Consider the following 14,623-nt stretch of genomic DNA (forward strand, 5'->3'; position numbering starts at 1 on the left):
TGTAAAAATTCCAATTGAAGAAACACGCTGCTCTGTTTCTGAAATTAAATCCAATTGAATGAACAGTGTATCATGATAGGCAAATTGGGAGTATTTTTACTTTTGGAAAGCAATACATATGTTGACCTTTAACTTGAAATAGTATTACTACTTGTTGGGGTTTTTTTTGTGTATGTGAATGTTAAAGCATGAATTCTTCTGATAATCACCAATTCAAAAGCTTGAGCTTTTGTCTTAAGCAAATGAGTGAAAACCAGCACAGCTACAGACAGGTTTTTGATACTTACTATCTTATTAAAAGTGTATTTGCTCTGTATTTGTCACATTCAGAATTACGGAGATATAAAACCTTCTACAGTTAGATCTGTTTAGAGCAAAGATTTTACTGATCTGTGTGAATCTGATCTGAGTGTTTCAGCCTTGAGGCTGCGTAATTTCAAGATTGTTAGTTCTTTGAAAAACACTGTAGTTTACACAGTGGCCTAAGTATAAACCCTTTTGTGTTTTTGAATGCTAGATGTAGTTGAAATAGAAGGTGAAGAGCAAATATTAATAATATGTTCAATTACAAGCTTGAGAAGTCCATTTTACACCTGTTGAGTAAATGCAAGACTTGGGGAAAAACCAGCTTCTATCAAGGAAATGTGATATTCTGAAAATACCACAGATCAGTGTTGGGTTGGTTTTTGTTTTTTTTTCAATCATTCAGTTTCAAAGTCTGTTTTTAGAACTTATACAGTTCTGTGTTTAACATCCCACTTGATTTAATGTGTTACTGCTTTTGTAAGAAGATTGCTGGCTTGTAAGAAGAATTAATGAATAGCTTCTTCCAGCTTCTTTGTTTCTCCAGGGGCACAAGTGCACCTTTATAATACTTTATGGTACAACCAGATGTAGCTTTTTAATTGAATACCTACACTTTCAGTATTGCATCTGATACCAGAAGCTCCTAAAATCTAATTTTGACTAAAATATTGATTTTTCTCCACAGCCATTTAAGTTGCTAGGGTTTTAATTTCCTGTAGTAAAATGGAAGTTTCTTGTTCGTTTTTTTCCCCTTTTTTTTTAACCTTGGGGTAAAACAGGGGTGAATTAGTTGATGATTATAGATTTGTCTAAACAGAGAATGTGGTATGCACATGATAAGATTATATTATTATTAATGGTGTCTTTATTGTGCAGGATTTGCTGCTCTCTTAGATAAGGACCATTCCCTGCGAAAGCAATTGGCATTTTACCTAAGTAAGAAATAGCAGAATAAGGCTCCTGCATTTTTCAGTAAATCAGATTATGCCATATCATTTAAAAATCCTCCACAGGGAAAATAATTATCTCTTAAGATCCCTGCAGGGTATATCAGTTAGAGTTTGGAAAGGGGAAATTTGCATGTAGAACTCCCCAATGTTCTTAAAACGTTAGAGTAAAAAATGGGATTTAACGTGCTCTGAAAAATGTATTTATTGAAGGAAACCAGTGGTTTGGATTGAAATCTGAAATGGCTGAACTAAAATAGGAAAAAAAACCCCAAAACTCTCAGCCCAAACACACCAACCAAAAAAAGAGCAACAAAAACAACACCTACAGAAAATGCCTTGGAGTCTGGGATTTCTGTGGATTTGACCACCAAAACTTCCCATGTAGCACTGTGGGGGAAAAAAAGCAGACACAGAATTGGCAAACCCTGGAGGAAAGCCTTTTAATTGTTAGAATTCATAAACATGCTTATGTTATATTAATTATACTGTACTGTAGTTAAAATGTAGAGAGTTGATTCTGAACCGTATTTTTTTTCTCAAGTGAGATTATTAGTGAATATTTTGACTGTTCAATAAATGAAATAAGCTATGCATGTATGTTAGAGCTGATAAGACCCACATAATGCCTGTTGTTCCTGAAATAGCAAGAATACTTAATGAGAAATAAATTTTAATAATAATTAATGTTAAATCAGTAATAATGAACAGAAAAAGAAATAAAGAGCTGCTAGTGTATGTTTTGATGAAGGTAGAGTTATTTTTGTTCATGTTATTAGCTCTTGGTTGGGAGAATTGTCCTGAGTGTTATCAGGGCAGTAAAATCTACAATGTCACTTGTTCTGTGTTGAAGTCCATGTTACGTTCCTGGTGTGCCAACAAAATCATGACCTCATTAAATGCATGAAAAAGAAAGAAAAGGAAAAGAACACAGAGAAGCAAACAAACATCTATTTTTGAACAGCAAGGATATAAGTCTGTAGAGCTGTTTTGCTAATACAGATCTTGGGGTTGTTTTCCTTAGTGCTTCAGATCAGTGGCACATTTGAAGAACGCTCTGATTCCTCTAATATTTAGTGCTCTTGTCAATGTAGAGATGGAAAAATATCCTAGAAGTGGGAAACCAGTGATAAGCAGACAAGGGTCTGGCTTGTCTTTCAAAATTCTTGATAGGGTTTTACATTCACCTCCTATTTGGGATAGTCAGCTTTCAGGTGGTTCAACAAGTATGTCTGGCACACCAGGCTAACAAGAGGAACAAGGGAGAAGACCTGGAAAAACCTGTGTATTTGTGTCTAAGGAAGAGCTAGCCCATTATTTGACCTTGCTTCTATGTTAGTGCTGGGTGCTCTTTCCTTACCTCTCCTGAGTTAGGCCTCTGGTTTTGCTGGGTTGGGGAGCTCTGCTGAGGGATAAGCTTGAGGAATAAGGATGTGTTCTGCAACAGGCTCTTGAAGGAAGGAGGAGGTGAGAAGGAAGCCATTGATCAGATTTTGGATGGCATTGAAGGCCATAGATATGTGACTTAAACTAGGATAAGGATAGAGTGTTGCAGGAGAGCAGAGAAATAAGGTTGAACAGCAGCCATGGTAGGTGAAGGTGTGCTGATTCTCTCTGAAATTCATGTTTGTAAGAAACACACGTAGTGGTGGTGCTGTGATGCACATAATGAGAGATAATGACATTTTCTTCCCTGAGGGAATGGAAGCCAGGGAGTGCCAAGAGAGTTAATGCAAACGCATCCTGAGCTGCTGGTTTTGAGGGGAAGAATGACCTTGAGCCTAAAGCTGGAACAGATGTTTCAAAGCAGAGATCAGAATTGGCTAATCTCAGGGCAGCATCTGGGAAGAGCTTCAGCATGTCAGAGGGCTCTGGCTAGAGCCTTTTTATTAGCATAAAGATCCCTTGGAGAGTTTTAAGCAGCAGAAGGTTTGAACTTGTTTTGGCAGACCCATACCCGAAAAAGCAAATTTTAGGCTCACTTCCTTTGAAGATGAGATCATGCTGACTCAGATCTTGCTAGAGCTTACTGCTAGTTACCAAAATGGTGCAGGGTGATTAGAACATGTCTGTTCTGGTACATAGTCCAAGGAAGCAAAATACAGGAAAAATACATGAATGTTCATGGTTTAGCTTTATTTGATGACAAATAAACTTTGCAAAATCGTTCAATCCCATGCAAAAATTTATCAGATATTTAGAAAAAGACAAGGTTTGCACTAGCACAACTAGAACCTCAGATGTTAGTATTTTTGGTGATTTTTATTTTTCTCTTTAAGTATTGAGAGGTAGAGAGAAACTATCTAATTATAAAGCTATTAGGTGAGAAAGAAATCCACGTAACAGGAAATCCGTTAGAGGTTGAGTTGCTCTTTGTGTTTAAAAAATAAAAATGGAGGTGAGGGAAAATAGCCTCAAAATAATGAAAAGAGAGTCAGCACCTTGAGCTATTTTAAATGTATGTGACGCTGTCACCTCTTTTCTCTTCTTAACTTGCACCTAACCAGGAATATATATGAGAACCTAAAGTAGATATTGCAGTGTATTTTAGAACATTTTATTTATTTAGAAATTTTATTTATTTATTTATAAGCATTTTATTATTTAGAACATTTTATTCCTAAGCCACTGGAGGAAGTTTGCAAAGACATAAATGTCCTTCTTTATAGCTAGCTATGGTTGATGCACAATGTCTTATGTGGAAGACATTGATTCAATGGATATGAAATGCATGCTGAGCCAGTTAAATTTGGTCACTTCTCATGTGAAATGTGCATGCTCAGATAGTGATAACTGGCTCTGAGAATGATGTCCACCTGGTTCTTATCTTTGTATTCAAGCTATTGGCTAAAAAGAAGTGCCCGTTACACATCATTTACTGAGTACATACAAGGAAAAGTGAGTGCCTTATGATGGGCCAGAAACTTTGTCACAAGCAAGACAGGGTTACAACCAACGGTAGATCTGGGTACTAGGGTTTATTTAAGAACTAGCGAGATCAGTTTTTACTCTGCTTGATGATACCACATGTGCTTACTCATTTGTTTTCCCCACAGTGTTATATTCACTAGATCTCAACTTTCCTTCCCAGTGGGGAGATTGCTGCTAGTCCAGGAAGGTTGTGCAGAAAGTTATGATGGTTTTGTCCTGTACATCCTGTTTGCACTCACCTGTCTCGGGCCTTACCGTCCAGGGTCCCTGGGTGTCTCCCACTATTTGTTTCCACGTGTTTTCCTGACTTCCAGGATGTTTCCTCAATTCCAGGACTGTTTCTCCAGCCAGAATCTTCATCAGCCTCTTTATAGGCCCCTAAATCCTTGATTTTTCCCAGTGTGTATGCAGAAACATGAAGTGTGATCCAGCTTCTAATTGGTGGCTGTGTTTTCTGTCTCTTTATTAATTGAACAACTCAGAATATGTCATTCTGTTTAGATGAAATGTTAACAGAATTTAAAACTGTGTGTTTTTAAATGTATGAAAATGTGTGGTATGTATTGACGTGTGTTACCTGTGCACTAATCTCTGATGTACTTAGTGTATGGTATCTTGGTTCATTTTTGCAGTTGGTTTTTATTTTTGTATTTGCTGTTCTTTTCCCCTTCTACAATACCTTAAAAAAACCCAAACAAACCAAAAAGCCCCTAATGAAATGAGCCTAATACTTGGCACATTTGTGGAAGATATAGCTGTAATTCTCAGTGCCATCTTTTCTTGCTGCTTGGAACTTCATATGCTGTTAGTTCTTTTAAATATTGTTTGGTGTGTGACTATTAAAATACCTCTAAAGATAGAAGCTGAATTTTTTAGTTGTGTGAGTTTGTAAATAAATCAGTGTGGTAGTTTAAGTAACGTGGAGAGTTCTTAGGGTAAGCATGATGCTGAGCTGATCAGTGGGAATATATTTATACACGTAGTATTTTCAGGCCATTCAAGGACTGATCTGACAGCTGTCTTTAACATTTTGTATTTGGTTTGTCTAGCAATGGTTTTTCAATGCCATCGTGACTGTCTGGAACTGACTGCTGTATTTTCATATTACAGATCTCCTTCTCTGTTGGCACATGTATCTGTGAGAGATACGCAAAAGATAAGAGAGAATGGCAAAAGATTCCAGGGCTCCTTGCAAGAAACGAGCCCCTGCATCCTTCCTTTCTTTGAATTTTAGTAATTTCAGCGCTGTTGTAGTGATACTTTCTTTCCTGTCTCTAGGAGACAGTATTAAGCCTGTCACTTTTTAGGATCATGTGAAGCGGTCTGTGTTTATCAGTAAATTCAGAAATACTGTGGAACCAAGAGTTGAGGAGCTGAGGTGTTTTTTGGAGAGTGTGCGTGTATGTTTGTCTATAGAAAAGATCCAGACAAAGCATCTCCACTCCAGCCCACAAGCCACTTGTATTCTGTCCTCTTCCAAAGTATATTGATTACACCTACAATTTGGTGCAAAGTAGCATGGAAGTCCTCGGTAATAGTTACAGCACTGTGCCCCACGCGTGCGAATATTCAACTGAGAAGGCAATATTCAATTTCCAGGCAAGGCATGCATGTTCTGTGCATTCTTTCTTAAAACTACGATCATAACTTTGTTATGCTTCTTATAAGTTTTGCTCAAGCTTTAAATGTGAATGTCCCTTTTTTTTTTCCTCAAAAAATTTTTTTTTGTTTTTCCCTTATGAATGAACCGGGCAATTTAGTCTTTTCTTTGAGCTATGTTTTGATTTATGCGTAAATTGTTTAGCCCTTTTGGGTTGATACAGATAGATGGATATTATTTGCTTCTGTGTCATTTTCTAGAAAGTAGGTACTGTGTTGAACAAACCTGAAAATTCTTGCTCACAGAAATGAGACTTGATAGCTCATAAGTGGGCAGCATCTTTTGATGTGTTACATTTTTCAGTATGGGAGTTTAATTATATATTTTATGATGCTGTGGCTTTTTGAAGCTAGCAGTTCACATTTTCTATATATTTACTTTTTCATGAGAGAAAATCAATCATCCATTTTGTTATTTGCTCTGGTACATTAAATGGTGGGGGACACTGAACTTTTTTATTAGCCTCATAAAAACTCCTCACCAATATCACTTTAATAATGACAATTGTTTCATCTTCTTGGTTGAACTGTCTGTGTGGCATCTCCTTTTATCTGTCTTAATACCATTTGCTTTGAATACAGCAGTCTTGTGCAAGGGCAGAAGTAATGGGGGAGAACATGGTAAATCAGTGAGTTCTTTACCATCTGCTATAAAAGAGAGAGAACGGATGTTAGTATCTCTAACAATATCAGACATCTTAAATATCATCCCCAGCCTTTCAATTGAGAGATTAATTAAAAGTACCTATCATGCTTTAATAATAATACTTCTAAAACTAAAGGAAAGGTATTTTGGTGAAGTGATACATTTTTCATGTAGGTTTTCACCATGTTAGCTGCTGAAGTTAATGAAGAAATCGTCATTAACCTTGATAGCTATGGTAGTCTGCTTGAACATTCCTGTTTAATTCCTTCTCTTACACCTTTCTTCCACAACCAGGTTAATCTGGTATACATCATCAGTGCTACTCTCAAGCTGTTATTTCTACCTGCTTCCCTTGTGACTAACAGTAGCCATCATACAGCCATTCAGTGCTCTGGATCAGGAAACTGATGCAGCTGAGAATTAAGCTGGGAAGCAAGCGAGAAGGTTAGTTTTCATTCTAGTCAGTTGCCTGATGTAGGTTTGCCATATGGATGTAGGAACACTGCTTGCTGGCTCAAGGAATGAGAGAAAAGGAGTCTAAAGGAGGAACAGACTAATGCCACGTTGAGGAGACAGTGGCACAGTTTTGGTGTTAAAAGTTAATGTTTGTTTTCAGTATTAGTAGATAGTTGTTCTTATCAGCTACCAGGAGACATGTAAAAAGTTGTTAGTCTAGTCCTCGAGTATCATCACAATATATGATCCTGTTTGGATGGATGATCCTTTGTACCATCAGAACATTGCAGTCTTAATGTGATGGGCAATTTGCAGAAAAGGAACATGTACAAAACCAGCTGTGCTCCAGTTTCCAGTTGGGCTATCTGACAAGGACTGAAAATGATACAAATAAGAAAACCTTCCTTGTGTCTTCTAGCATCATTTATAGAATCATAGAATGGTTTGGGTTGGAAGGGACCTTAAAGATCGTCTAGTTCTAACGCCCCTGCCATGGGCAGGGACACCTCCCACTAGACCAGGCTGCTCAAAGCCCCATCCAGCCTGGTCTTGAACACTTCCAGGGATGGGGCATCCATAAACTCCCTGGGCAGCTTGTTCCAATGTCTCGCCACCCTTACAGTAAAGAATTTCTTTCTAATATCCAATCTAAATCTCCCCTCCTTCAGTTTGAAACCGTTACCCCGTGTCCTGTCACTCCACTCCCTGATAAAGAGTCCCTCCCCATCTCTCCTGTAGGTCCCCTTTAGGTACGGGAAGGCTGCTACAAGGTCTCCCTGGAGCCTTCTCTTCTCCAGGCTGAACAACCCCAACTCTCTCAGCCTGTCTTCACAGCAGAGGTGCTCCAGCCCTCTGCTCATCTTCGTGGCCCTCCTCTGGACTTGCTCCAGTAGGTCCATGTCTTTCTTTTGCTGAAGACTCCAGAGCTGGATGCAATACTCCAGGTGGGGTCTCACCAGAGTGGAGTAGAGGGCCGTTACTGACGTTTGTAGTTGTAGGTTGTTACCTTTTTCTGTTTGTGGAAATGGAGGGTTGTTGTTTTAAAAAGATGATGAAGTGCATGGCATTTCCAGCTGGTACTGGAATCTTGTGGTACTATGGAATCTTAAAGCTGTGGGCCACCAGAATGTATTGGAAGGCCTAATGCTTTATGCTCTTATACAAATAGACATAGCTGGATGTTTGCTTTGGCTTGCACTTTGCCAATAAACAGTTTGAAGGGCAAAAAAAATAATGATCTGACTCTTAGATTCCCCTGAAAGTCTCATGTTGGATGTGGCTGCTTGGCTGTTTTATGATACTATTTGGAGAGAGAATAATTAACTACAAAATACCTTGCGGTTTTTAGCCTCAACTTGGATCTTCCAGTGTCTGTTGCGTTAGAACAGAATCCTCAACAAATTCTCAGTTTGTAATACTAAGTAAAAATACCATAATAAAAAGTTGAGTAGCCTCAACTTCTGTGGCAGTACAGAAGCTGTTCTGTTTTATCCTCTTCTGCTCGTCCCACCTGCACTTAGTGGAAATAAGACATGAGAATGATCGAGTTTCTTAAAGTCGCTGGAGGGCATTTGCTGTAGATTCATACTGCACAAAAGTGCTATGAATGTTTTATAAACAATTTATTTTCCCCTGTGCCTTTAAAACTTGGAAGTATTCGTCCTGGAAAGGTACTTCTTTTTTATCTCTTCACCTCCATCCTTTTTTCTGAATTTGTAAGTTTTCCTGAGATGCCACATTTTGTTGGTGACAGTCCTGGAGCAGAATGCCAGGGAAGGAAAGAAAGGTAATAAAATATCATTATTAGAGACTTGTGATTAAAAAAAAACCCTGCTGCTTCTGGGGAGGAGGGTGGTCATACAGTAGGAACGCTTAGAGTAGTACAAGACAGCAAAATAATACCACTGTTAAAAGTTGTAGTTTTGCATGGTTTTTGGAAGAGAGGGGCGGACAGCAATGAAGAGCAGAGAATATAAATAGCTATAGCATGCAGTGATAGAAATAGAGAGGTATAAATAGCATAGGTTGACAAGGGAACACATGCCTCTTCTGAAACAAGAAGCTAAAATCATTGATATGTGGTTCCATCTGACATGACTTTGTTCTGTGCATTGGGCCTATCACTGTTACCAGCGTTTTACCTAATTTTGAGATGTTTTTCAACAGGAATATTGGAAATGAGATGGGGATCCTCATGGGTGCTTGACCACCCTGAAGGCAGCTGGTGATGTAGATGGTGGGGAACAGATGGAAGCACTTAGTCTGGCAAGCCCCAAGGGAACTGAATGAGGTAGACATCAAGTTTGATGTAGCTGCAGCATTGACGGGGGACTGCATGGTCCACGTTCTTGTATGTGCATGTATGTTTTATGAACTGCAGCTAAGGAACAAGCATTTTGGCAATTTCTAGTGTCTTCTGACAAGCTTGGAAAACAAAGGCACAAGAATTTATTATTTTTTTTTCTTCTATTCCCTGCACACCCACCTTTTCATTGGTGCAGGGTCAGACTTCTGTGATTTGGGGAAATTGTAGGATGTCTCTCAGGGAAGTGTCTGACCTGGAGAAGTGTGATGAGGCGAGTCTTACGAATTTTGTCTGATTCACATCTCTGATGAGCCTCCAAGTTTTTAAATTGAACTTTTGAATGGTTTATGTAGAAGTAGCATCAAATTGAAGGCAGCAGATGACTACCCTTCTTGTGTTTCCGTGATTTCTTCCTGGAAACTAAAATTCTAAAATGTCATTAAAGAAGTTGAAGAGAGGTAACATGATCTGCAAGTGGATTTTCTGTGTTACATTTGCGGAATGATAAATGCAAAGTATATTTGGCAGTTTCACTATGCACTTTACTAATTTCCAAATTAAAAGTCATTAGGAAATGTATCGGTAAGAACAGCTTTGGAAGTAAAAGTACCAGTTACACCACCAGTTTGTTTGATTCCTGTATCTCTTAGATGATTGTTCATTGTTGATACTGATGCAGAGTCTAGGCTAATTTGCTATTCTGAGTTAGAAAAAGCTTTGTTTACCATCCTAAAGCTGTCACTACTACTATTTTAAAGAGAACGATTTCAAGCAAAGTTTTCTTTCTGTTTTCTTTGGAACTTGGTGAGTGATGTGATACGCTGGCTGCATGTGAACCCATGTTTATGTTTATGCATAAAATAGGGATAAGGTATTTGTGTTTCTAATTATACCACTTCTATCTCTTTTCCACTTTTTCTGGGAAAATGTAAAATGAATGTTAAATTAATAACTAAAGTTACACTGACTTTGTGTTCTACTATAGCATCACTGAAATTCTTGAAGAATGTAGACTCTGTTGCTGTTGATGCTTGATACGTATCTCTAAGGCAAAATTATTACCCATAGGTGCATAGTTTTCTGGGAGGAAAGATGATCTCATAAGGAATTTTTTTCTGGATAGCACACTGCATCCTTTCAGCACTCGTTTTACCCATACCTAAATCATGGCATGTATAAATAATGAGTGATGCTTCAAAAATCACCCCGTTTCTCATTTTCTTAGTGGTACATCTTTCCGTTGGAGGCAACAGCTTGCCTCTTTCTTGATCCTATTTTAAATCAATATTCTGATGGGGTTTCTGCATGTGGAAAATAGACTAAAGGACTGAAGACATTAGAAAAATAGTACCGACAGCTGGGGGAAAAAAGTGGTTATTTGGTAGTGGGTGACATACAATTTAGGTAGTGTTGAGTTCTTCTTTTACAGGTTGATAATGTGAATGATGTGTAGGGACCTAATATCATTATTATGAGTTTCTGCACTTGGGCTTCAGAAATGATTCTTAATAATAGCAGAGGAATAAAGATTCCTTCCTAGAGCAGTGGGGGTGCTGGGGGAGATTTTCGTTATTTGAATTTCTCATTACCTGCCCTGAACTGTCCTCACTGTCTGGAAAGTAACAAGGGTTTTGTGTCGTTTTTTGGACTTCGTTCAGCTCATAGGATGTGCAGACTGTGTATGTGAAATAGAGGACAGAAAATGAAAACTAGGAGGAAATGTGGAATTACTTAGCTTATCTTTGTCATGCATACCTGCTAAAGTATCGACAGTACATTGTTTTCACTTTGCACCATTTTCTTGTTTCTTTTTTTTTTTTTTTGGTTTGGTTTGGTTTTTTGTTTGGCTGTAGAGGATTTTGCTTGAGAGAATTCTGGAAAAAAGTGATTTGAAACTGTCTTGGTGGGAGGTATTTCACTGGGGGAAAAAAACTGAACCCCACCAATAAAAACCACTTAAAATAAAGGGTTGAGGATCTTTGGGACTACAGTTGTTTACAAAGAAACTGTTGCATTATATCAGCTTCACTTTGCAGCTGCCTCAGGGTAACACATCTGGTGGTGTGACACAACATTTGTTTTGGAGGAACTTGTAAAATCTTCAAGGTGTTAGTGAATAGTTCTGTGCTCTTACATACGGAAATGTATGTCCCTGAGAAAACAATTATTCTCTTTAAGGTACAGTATTCTACTTCATGTATAGGAATGTAACCAAAATCTTACTACGCTTCTGCGATGAAGTCATATGATGCTGATTCTTAGGGGCTAATTCCATTAATATAAAATATATTACTGGACATAATTATTTTATTTTAGAGTCCTCCCTTGTTCTTGAATATATAGAATGTATCTTAGTTGTTGTGATGCATTTACATAATGTTCACGATGCTGTCTTAATGTGTTAGCTCCAAGATCTGTGTCTTTCAGGTGTTCTCAGTGTTTTCATTATTGTTTCTCAAGCCTATTTTTCCCCCTGTATGCCTTTACAGGATGAATCAATGAGAATTGTATTTCAGTTTTTCAGATGAGGTGATGCCATTATGTATGTTGTGGAATTGTTGTGCTTTCAACTATTCTTAGGTTTGCTAGGCTACACAGACGACTTGGTGTGTACTTGTAGAACACTTTGGATTTGTTAAGAGCAACACTAATGTTGCTGGCTTTCACATTTTTTTTCTTCCAAATACATTGTTCACATCTCTTCCTACTAGGATATTAAATGGACATCAGTCTTAAATTACCTTATTCACTCTGACCCATCCCTTTCAGTTAACTTTCTCAAATATTGAACTGTTAACCCACATAACTTCTGATACCCAGTAATTCAAGTTAGGCTTTGATAACAGGATGATAATATTTGTCCTAGTCAAGCATGTTTACCCTAATTAACCTCTAACAGTAAGAGGATGTTCTAACCATGTGACTAAGAACATTAGGACAAAAACATAGAACTTCATTCATGTGTAAAACCAACTGTAGCTGAAGCTTTAATGATAACAGTTTCAATGAATTAATAGGCTGTGAGAATGTAAATATTTCTTGCAAGTATTGACTCTTCTTACTTAACCGTAAGCAGGCTCCCTCCCATGCCAGTCCTGCTATTATTGAAGTACCTCACCTGAAGTGGTGTTCTGGAAGCAGTCCTGCTAAGAGAAAGAAAGAAAATAGTAGGTGTGCGCTTTCTGCCTTTTTCTTCTGTTCACAGTTGTGTTGTTTTAGGTCCCTCAAGATTAACTGGGTGAGAGGACCAGGAAAAGGAGATTTGAACATTTGCAGGTTGCAGCAGAGAGAGAAAACCTAACGAGGTCCTTGGAGTCTGCAGTGAGGGGCCAGTAGCACACAGTGTGGCCTCAGGAGGACAGAAGAAACTTCCAGGGACCAGAAGGGGCAGGGTAGTGCTTGCTGCAGCTTGAAACTTTGACTGTGGTGGCAACAGGTGAAAAGTTGAAGCTGTGCTCTTCTGTCTGCATGAGTGACATGGAATATATTTGAGGATGTCTGTCAGTCCCACTTGTTCACGAAACTGTTTCTACCTATACTTTCCAGAGACACTTTATGGCTTTTCGACCTCCATGTTCCTATCTCCGTGTAACTCTCCTAAAGCTTTCTCCTTGTCTGTCTATTCAGTAACTCATTTTTGTGTCAAGTTGAAAGTTCATTGTCTTCGGTTCTTCATTTCTTTTGCTCAGGCCATTCCATAGTTCCTAGTTTTCATAGGAAATGTAGGGTAATGGCACTTAAACAAATGACTACTGAAGGAGGTTGTCTGTAATGGTGACAGTTTTGTTAGAGATCCAAAGAGGGAATGAGGAACTAATTGGGTGGATTTAATACATTTTTAGTAGGTTGGGATTTTTTTCTTGCTGCTGTTTTAGTTGGGTTTTTTGCGTAATATACTTCAAAATGTACGTGGAGCAACAGTTGTGGCATACATGTTGAGCTTTACAGATGTCTTTTTTTTTTTAATCTCAGTATATAAGCTTAATCCATATGTGTGTTCAGTTTACCAAATAGTCAAAGACTGTAGTGTAGTTACACTGCAGTTGTTCTGGTTCCATTGCAGTTGTATTTTACATGCATAGATGAAATCCAATAAACAGAAGGTTAATTACATAAGCTTCATTTTATATCGTCATTTTAGTATGCAGCTAACTTAATCGATAATTATGGATGTTGTGTTCAGCCACATCGGTTTTCAATGGTTAACACCTTTCAAGATCAAGTCCCAAGACTGTAAACTCCCATGGGGAGTTTCTGTTATGCCTGCATACCCCAGAAAGCTTTACTGCAGCTATATGAGTATAACTTGAGCTTAAGACAGTGTGGCTTATCCCAGTTTGAAAACTCATCTATCACTAGTGCTGATAATTTTTAAACCAGTGTAGTTGGTATACTGTGATGGAGCATTTACACAGCCTAAGGAAATGTAGAAGCGGCTTGCATCTCTAAAGAGCATTGCTATATCAAGAAGCTTTGTTCTCAATTGAATACGTTTATACTGAACTGCAGATAGTGGTGCTCCAGTTTTGAATGGAGCACTGTTGAAGATACGACTTCCGCTGTGGTAAAATAACAAATGAAACATCATAAACAGAACTCTATTTTGATTATTTTTTTTAATTTCCTCTTTCGTATATCAGTAAATCTTGAGGGTTATTTTGGCCTTCCATTTCAAGAATTTGCTTTTCTTGAAATTAAAGTTAGCATGTGAGAATGCATTGCTCAAGACTTGATAAAATTTTGTGAAGTGTTCTGTGGTTTCTCACAATCTAGTTGTTCCCCACATACACAAACCATGGGGTTGCAGATACTGTATTCAGTAAGACAGAAACAGAAATGTTTGCTTATTTTGGTTACTTCAGTTTCAGTATTGTGAAATAGAGAAAGTACTTAACAACTGCAATTACTAATTTCATGCAAATCAGGCACCTATAATCTGACTGGCAAAAAACAACATATTTTGTGATCTGCTGCCTGCTTCACTTTTCAGGCCAAGGGAATTAGTACTGGAGGGGAGGTGCTGTCAGATGGATTTATAATTCATTCTTTAAATGTTAAGTCTGTTTTGTCCTCTTTCTCCAGGAACCAAAGAAACTCTCCACCCAAATGAGAATGCTGAATACTTTGCTGCATTTTCAGTTCTGTTGTACTTTTGTAACATTTTAAACTAAAATAATGGGAATGTGTGTTTTTGAGCCTTTATTTTTATTTTCTTGTCTCAGAATACTCAGTTAGGGTCTCTGCTTAGTCCCTGAAGCATTACAGATAATGTCATGTGCCTTTCCTGTGGAAGGTTTCCAAGTGCATTTAGAAACGTGCATGTAGTCCCTATATGAAACCAGGACGTAGTTGTGTGTGGGGTTAGGGGAGCTT

The 14,623-nt window shown here is 38.0% G+C and overlaps 1 protein-coding gene across 3 annotated transcripts in view; it reads left to right on the plus strand.

Moving 5' to 3' along the window:
* CTNNA3 (catenin alpha 3) overlaps positions 1 to 14,623 on the plus strand; it is a 533,166-nt gene that overhangs the window by 347,216 nt on the left and 171,327 nt on the right. The gene's annotated exons all lie outside the window — the stretch shown is intronic.

This window comes from Rissa tridactyla, chromosome 6 (assembly GCF_028500815.1).
Source record: "Rissa tridactyla isolate bRisTri1 chromosome 6, bRisTri1.patW.cur.20221130, whole genome shotgun sequence".
Taxonomy (NCBI): Eukaryota; Metazoa; Chordata; class Aves; order Charadriiformes; family Laridae; genus Rissa; species Rissa tridactyla.